We start from the raw sequence: 8,689 nt of genomic DNA on the forward strand, positions 1-8,689 counted from the left end.
TAGAGGGGAGAGAGAGAGAGAGGGGAGAGAGAGAGAGAGGGGGGAGAGAGAGAGAGGGGGGAGAGAGAGGGGGGGAGAGAGAGAGTGGGGGGAGAGAGAGAGTGGGGGGAGAGAGAGAGGGGGGAGAGAGAGAGGGGGGAGAGAGAGAGGGGGGGAGAGAGAGAGGGGGGGAGAGAGAGAGGGGGGGAGGGAGAGGGAGGAGAGGGAGAGGGAGTGGGAAGAGAACTGTATATATGCTCACATATAAAGCAGTAAAAAGTTTTTATTTCATACAATAAAAAGTATATAAAATATGTATTTCATACAGATGTTCGCATCATAAATTTGATGTGAGATACCACTTCCAAGAGACCCTCGGATGTGTGCATATATACAGGTTTGGTGAAACTGCCATCAGCGCACCTCTACACTTTCTTTCTCTCTCTATGTTTTCCCTATACCTCTATTAACAGCGAGGTATTTAGAGGTGCTGCTAACCCCACAGCGCAGACAGGGTCACAACATATACATACATATATATATATATATATATATATATATATATATATAATATATATATATACATATACACACACACACATATATATATATATATATATATATATATATATATATATATATATATATATATATATATATATATATATATATATATATATATATATATATATATATATATATATATATATATATATATATATATATATATATACAGGGGTCGAAGTGGGGCGGTATACGGGGGTATGGCATACCCCCACTTTAATCTGAAGATAAAAAAAAAAGTTTTTTTTCCCCCTCAGGATGCTCTCTGATCACTCAGCAGCACATATTGTGCTTTTGTAATACCCCTGTACAACGGGGCAGTCTGGCAGGGGACGTTGATGGACAGGGGGGTGTCCGAAGGTGCGCACTATATTCACTCTTTACTTTTCCATACCCCCACTTTAAAATTTCCATACCCCCACTTCAAAATTTCCACTTCGACCACTGTATATATATATATATATATATATATATATATATATATATATATATATATATATATATATATATATATATATATATATATATATATATATATAATCACACTCACCCCCATCCACAGCAGCAAACGGAGCAAGAAAAACGGATCAGCACTCAGTAATTGGTGAAGAAAGATAAAGTGTATTTACATTACACGCATGTTATAACAAACAGTGCAGACAGCTGTCCCAACAGCTGTTTCAACCGGGGTGTCCCGGTTTTCATCAGGGTTGAAACAGCTGTTGGGACAGCTGTCTGCACTGTTTGTTATAACATGCGTGTAATGTAAATACACTTTATCTTTCTTCACCAATTACTGAGTGCTGATCCGTTTATCTTGCTCCGTTTGCTGCTGTGGATGGGGTGAGTGTGATTCTATAGTAACATTTCTGGACCCTGCACCGACTGAACTCCCTACAAGTGAGTGCCATCTTGCCTTTTTTCAATATATATATATATATATATATATATATATATATATATATATATATATATATATATATATATATATATATATATATATATATATATATATATATATATATATATATATATATATATATATATATATATATATATATATATATATATATATATATATACACCCAATAGTGTTATACAGCGCCCATAGACAATTTAATTGATATAATAATTTCAGTCTTTCCGCTTGTAATAAATTATTGTCAACCAAAAATTTCTTAAAAATAACACATTTATTATAAAACGTATAAAAATTAGATGCTCTTTGGATAAGAAGTGTTCTCTTGAAATTAGAATCACAAATAGTTGGTATTTGTGATTCTAATTTCAAGAGAACACTTCTTATCCAAAGAGCATCTAATTTTTATACGTTTTATAATAAATGTGTTATTTTTAAGAAATTTTTGGTTGACAATAATTTATTACAAGCGGAAAGACTGAAATTATTATATCAATTAAATTGTCTATGGGCGCTGTATAACACTATTGGGTGTGTATTGGATTGAGGATCCCTCTAGTAGGGGGTCTAGTGTTAGTAGCGACCACATTTACTTAGCGCAAATTTCTAGTGATATTTATATATATATATATATATACAGTTGTAAGTTGGCGCCCTTGTTTAGACCTTTAGTTATTGGGTCTCTATAGGCCTTCGACAAGATTCAAAACAGAATAAAATAAAAAGTAAAATCCTAAATTTATAAACATTTATTAAAAAGTCTCTTATTCCACAAAGCAGTGGTGGATATTCCAGACCATAAAAAGTTCAATAGTGCATTTCAGATTAGCAACTAATTTGGCACTAAAAATTACAAAATGAAAACAGAAGTACAGCTTTATAACATATTTATATATTACATATAAACTTATTATATTATATAATATTATATAACATATATATATATATATATATATATATATATATATATATATATATATATATATATATATATATATATATATATATATTATTATTATTATTATATAAACTTTATTACAAGTTTCAGGGCCAAAAATTCTATACAAAATGATAAATAGGATTTCATTTTTTAGCCCATTACTGCACCAATGATAAATATACAGCTCCATACCACAATATATTTTAAGTATTTGCAATTAACAGTAAAACTGCCAGGAGAAACTACAATGGAATTATAGCCACTTATGCTGGACATACACTCTTAACAATTATTTTGCCAATCCGTTTGATATGAGCAGATTAGCCAGATAATTGTAGCCAGTATGCAGGTGACCAATCCGGTAACATCGATCGGTCAGACATTCCAGATCTTCCAGCCTGTTTGTTCAATGTGATATGTTGAAAGTGCCATGTCGGCCACATTGGGCAGTTCAGGATGCAGTCAATAGTCAACATGATTTATACATGATTTTTTCTTTAAATCCGACTTGTTCTTACTTCCCGATCCAAGTGGGCATTGAGTTAGATTATAATAGTGTGCCGAGCGACAAAAGAAAGCAAAAAATTACTATTGGCTTTGAGTGCAACGGGTAGAAAAACCATCCTCCAAAGCTGGATTGACCCCGCACCCCCACAATTTCCCCTATTTCTGTCTAAACTACATTTCCTGTTCAGGATGGACTGGATGGAGGCCATGGTAGACAGGGGTAAAAAAGTTGGAAATGTTTTTATGTTATGGGACTCTTACATACCAACCCTCCCATTGAATACCAGGAAAATGATACATGACAGCCTGCAATCTACCGTATATACTCGAGTATAAGCCGACCCGAATATAAGCCGAGGCACCTAATTTTACCACAAAAAACTGGGAAAACTTATTGACCCGAGTATAAGCCTAGGGTGGGAAATGCAGCAGCTACTGGTATATTTCCCTGTATAAAAATACCAGGACACAACAGACTGCTCCCCTTGCATAATAGCAGGACACCACAGGCTGCTCCCCCTGCCTAATAGCAGGACACCACAGGCTGCTCCCCCTGCCTAATAGCAGGACACCACAGGGGGCTCCCCCTGCCTCATAGCAGGACACCACAGGGGGCTCCCCCTGCCTAATAACAGGACACCACAGGGGGCTCCCCCTGCCTAATAACAGGACACCACAGGGGGCTCCCCCTGCCTAATAACAGGACACCACAGGGGGCTCCCCCTGCCTAATAACAGGACACCACAGGGGGCTCCCCCTGCCTAATAACAGGACACCACAGGGGGCTCCCCCTGCCTAATAACTGGACACCACAGGGGGCTCCCCCTGCCTAATAGCAGGACACCACAGGCTGCTACTCCTGCATAATGCATTACAGGCTGCTCAGGCTGGGGGACACCACAGGCTGATTCCTGTGCTGACAGCTGGGACACCACAGGTTGATCCCCATGCAAGGGACACCACACACGGAGGGGGGAGGGAGCAGCCACCGCTTACCTCCTCCATCATCCGACTCCAGGGTGTTTAGGGCCTGCCGTCCACTTCGCTGCCCGGCTCCACTTTGAAAAAAGGCGCGGCTACGGCAACATGGCCGCCGGCCTCATGCACTGAGGACATGTATAGTGCAGGAGGCCGGCGGCCATGTTGCCGTAGCCGCGCCTATGTTTAAAGTGCAGCCGGGCAGCGAAGTGGATGGCTGGACGCAGGAAAGAAGCCACTGACTCGAGTATAAGCCGAGTGGGGGCTTTTTCAGCTAAAAAGAAGGCTGAAAAACTCGGCTTATACTCGAGTATATACGGTACTACATGGTACCTTAGTCGAATGGCTGCACAGGACCCCCCAGTCCCTATCCAGTGATCACTTGCGACCTAACACAATATTTTATTTGACTCTGAAAAATGTATTAAGACTTAAATGACTGTACACAAACGTATGCCATTATTGATGGAAATGTATTTCTACACATCTGAATGTTAAGAATGTGACAACTACTACGGCATGTATACTATGTAATGTGCACGGAATGTCTTAATAAAAAAGTTTTGGAAAAAATAGTGTGCCGAGCATAGGGAGGCATCGTGCACGAAGCAAGGGGCCGCAGACTCACAAAAACATTTGACTTTCTGACCCGTTGCTACGATATTAAGATCCTGCATGCAGGATAAATCTAGTTGGATCACAAGTCAGGGCCAGTGTTCTCACTGGTGAACAATGGCCCTGACAGTTCGCTCAGCACACATCACTGACATATTATTGTGCAGCTCTGTGTGCTGAGCGATCCTTCTGAGCGCTCTAGATCAAGCATCGCTCAGCAGGGTGACCCCATGCAGTATGTAGGCCTCATAAGGGTGAAAAAAGCCTTTGCCACAGCAGTTAAATAAAGGCAAAGACACTGCAAAACCTACCCTTTGCTGGACCATGTGAATCCTGGCTTCACACAAAAGTGTTTGCTACACTATGGTGCAGCGTCCACTTGTGCGAGATCTGGGGCCCGATTCAGACCTGCTCGCTGGGTTGGGAGTGTTCAGAGCCTAACGAGCAAGTAGCCACCACCCCACCAAACTCACACACCCCTGCCCCTGTGCACGTTTACGTCATTTGATTAATCACTTGGGCTGCAAATTCACAGCCAGTGAATGGATCTGAATGACTCCCCTGGTTTCCATAAATTGCAGCTATTGTAAGTATATTTGTCCAGCAAGGTGCTTTCAACCACAGCTGAATTCCCCATTGATAAATTTGCCCCATAGTTTCCAAAACAGTAGTTTACGCTCTCTCTGAAGTAACAACAGTATTTAGTTCTGCCTTAAGCTGGGTACACACTTGACAATATTTTCAATGATTTTGCAAATTCAGAGGGGTTGAAACTACAAAATCTTAATATCATCTATTGAGTATGCACTAGGATGCGGATGATGCAAACTCCCCCCACATCATCACCAGGAGCATCCTCTGTCATCTGTACATGCAGTACAATGGAGGACATCGCAAGCAAGGGCTGCAGCATGGCCCACGCACCAGTGAGTCACGTGTATGCACTTGCTGATGCCGGCACCACTCCTCCTTCCCCCACCGTGATGGGTACATCGAGGGTAGTGTCTAGATCCCATGCAGTTTAGGTAATTTTCCCATCATGCCCTGGGTCCACGTATACCTGGAGGGGGACTATAAATCTGTGGCGAGCGAAGCGAGCCACCGTGCCCGAAGCGTGCGAGCGTAGCGAGCCCGCGAGGGTACAATGCTGCAAAAATAAAACAAAATAAACGACACCTACATGAATTACACATAAATTTAAAAACGTTGTGAGGGCATCTAACAACTTCCGCCCTCACTGAACGTCACTTCCTGTAAGCTATACTGCATGGGAACTAGTCTCTACCGTACATCGAGTATTGTGTACCCACCATAAAAATAATCTACATGAATAGATTTACCATATATTTAAACCTGGGAAACATGAATTACACAGGTTGTGTTGGATGACTTAAAGCCTGTATTTTTCACATTTTATTCAGCCACAGAACATCTGTAATTCATGTGTCCCAGTTTAAAGGGCTAGTATGGCAAGCCTAATTATGGGTCCACATCAGCATGCTTCATAATATTTTTGTTTCAGTATTAAAAATGTTCCTCCCTACCAGCCATCTCTAGAAGCCATTAAAGGATATACACACAAACTAAAACAGTAAAAACGGACATTGCAACTAATCACAAATAAAAACAAAAATAAACCATCATATGTACACACACACACACAAACGGAACGGAAATGGACGACAGAGTGACACATACGCTACATAGAGAATTAGAAATCGTCATTTACGTGTTCGGGTGCACCGGATCCGTTATATATATGTATATAGAAGAAGATAGCACAATAGCAGCTATTTAAGCAACGAAAATTACGAGCGAGTTCCAAAGAATAGCAATAGAATGTCAGCGAGCAACAGCGGTTGCGCACGCAGGAGCTCGATTAGAGGATGACTAAAGGTGGCATATAGATTAGTTAGAGTAGAAGGTTGTGTATTTTATCAAGAGAAGGATGACATCTTCGCTGAGATACGACTTTCCGCTTCCGGAGCACAGAAACATGACGCTAAAATAAAGGAAACGCTGCCGTAAGGTGACGTGCCGTTCCACCCCCCTGTATACTGCCTGTTTTGTTCTACAGATCTGTCGACTGACACTGAGTGCATAATGTCGCCACATTTCGCTCAGTGGCAGTGCTCAAATTGATATGGTAGAGAGTAGATCCGCAGCAGCTAGGTAGGGAGTTATTTGCCCACAGCAAGACCTACTATGGGCCTAAAGAACAGAGCGACCAACTAGAAATTAGCAGAGACAATTAACAAATTCAAGTTGTGTCGTGTATTGCACTGGTTGGATGGGATAGGTGAAGCAGTGATCTGTGCAACAAAATGGGATTTGCTATCAGCTTTTTACTTTAAGCTCTCATTTACTGAATTTCAAACTAATTATAAACTTGTATGAGGGCAAGTAAAGCTGGCTGGCACTTGCACAGTATCATGCCAAATTGTCCAGTGTTCTCCCCAGGCAGAAATTTCCAGATGGACCACCCGGCCGGCACTCTCTTCTCTTGCAGGTGGACAGACACTAGGGTTGCTGCCTTAAGGTGGGTACACACGGGGGCAATATTGGCTGAAATCGCTGGGAATATGGTCGCTGAGCGACCATATTGCCAGTGATTTGGAGTGCTGCTGGCGATAAATCGCCAGCTGCGCGCTCCCGTGTGCACTCCCTAATGGTCGCAGGAGCATGCGGCTTCCCCCGGTGCTGAGCAGGAGATCAGCGGCAGAAGGATTCCCTTCTGCTGCTGCTCCCTCCTCCCTTTGCGTCCCTCCCCCCTTCTCTGCTGCTGCTTCCTCCCTCCTCCGTTCGGGTCTCTCCCCCCCCCGCCCCCTGACAGTAGCATTGTCTCAGCAATATGATTCCTGGCAATATATCGCTAGCAATCATATTGCACCGTGTGTACACAGCATTATGCATCATCAATACCTTCCTGGAGAATTATGGGTGGAGCCTAATTCAGTAAAAGGGAGGAGCTACAATCACGACAAAAATCCTTAAAACATTTGCTCCATCAGAGGCGAGGTCGTGTGGGGACTGAGGACAGGGAAACCCCCCTGCTCCCCCTGTATAATAATAACAGGGCACCACAGGCTGCTCCCTTTGTATAATAATAAGACCCCACAGGCTGCCCCCCCCTGTATAACCATAACAAAAGGACACCACAGGCTGCTCCCTCTGTATAATAATAATAATAATAACAGGACACCACAGGCTTCTCCCCCTGTATATTAATAATAGCAGGACACCACAGGCTGTGCCTCCTTTATAATAATAACAACAGGACACCACAGGCTGCTCCCCCTGTAGAATAATAACAACAACAGGACACTACAGGTTGCTCCCCCTCAATATTAATAATGACAGGACACCACAGGCTGTCCCTCCTGTATAATAATAACAGGACACCACAGGCTGCTCCCCCTGTATAATAATAACAACAGGACACCACAGGCTGCTCCCCCTGTAGAATAATAACAACAGGACACCACAGGCTGCCCCCTTGTATAATAATAAGAAGAAGAACAACAGGGCACCACAAGCCACTCCCCCTGTATAATGGGACACTACAGGCTGCTCCCCCTTTATAGACTTCACTACCTGATCTCAACAGACACCGAGGCTGCAGCAATCTCTGAAAATGCCTTTCCTGTGAGTGGAACGCACAGGCCCGAAGTAGAGTGTGATTGGCACAGGTTGCTTGTCTGGCCCTTCCTCTCCTACACCCCGGCCACAGCCCGCCCTCTATAATGATGTCACCAGACATGTCCTCTCCTCAGTGGCAGCCATTTTCCTGTAGACCAGCGCAGCGGGAGGCTGTACAGGCTTTTCCAGTCACCTGAATTCCGGGAGAATCTGGAAAACCCTCCTGGAGGGTTGCCACCAAATCCGGGAGAGGTGGCAACCCTAGGACACTGATTCCGGACCGACCGCTAGATGGGAAGATGATGTGACATACACAGGATCCCCAAGCATGTGTCCGTTCTTGTCTGAAATATGCATGTTCCTCAGCAGGGGCTTCAGAACTCCACCTGTTGCTCCGTCTCCCGCATGGCTGCAGTGAGCAGATACTCTGTCTGGCTCCTACCGCATGGTGAGAAGGCGGAGACCGGAGCACTGGATCTACCCCTTCAAGCTTGTCCCAGCAGCAGATAATGCACACACTGACCCCAGCCATGGCTTCTTGCCCTGTA

At 43.1% G+C, this 8,689-nt stretch overlaps 1 protein-coding gene across 1 annotated transcript in view; it reads right to left on the reverse strand.

Moving 5' to 3' along the window:
• Positions 1-6,518, reverse strand: part of LOC146060209 (bromodomain and PHD finger-containing protein 3-like) — a 587,893-nt gene extending 581,375 nt beyond the window's left edge. The window contains 1 exon segment of the mRNA XM_083173193.1: positions 6,232-6,518. The gene's annotated coding sequence lies outside the window, so the exon portion shown is untranslated.
• Positions 6,519-8,689: the final 2,171 nt, after the last annotated feature.

The sequence above is a fragment of the Crinia signifera genome, chromosome 2 (genome assembly GCF_055691185.1).
Source record: "Crinia signifera chromosome 2, ASM5569118v1, whole genome shotgun sequence".
In the NCBI taxonomy this organism is placed as follows: domain Eukaryota; kingdom Metazoa; phylum Chordata; class Amphibia; order Anura; family Myobatrachidae; genus Crinia; species Crinia signifera.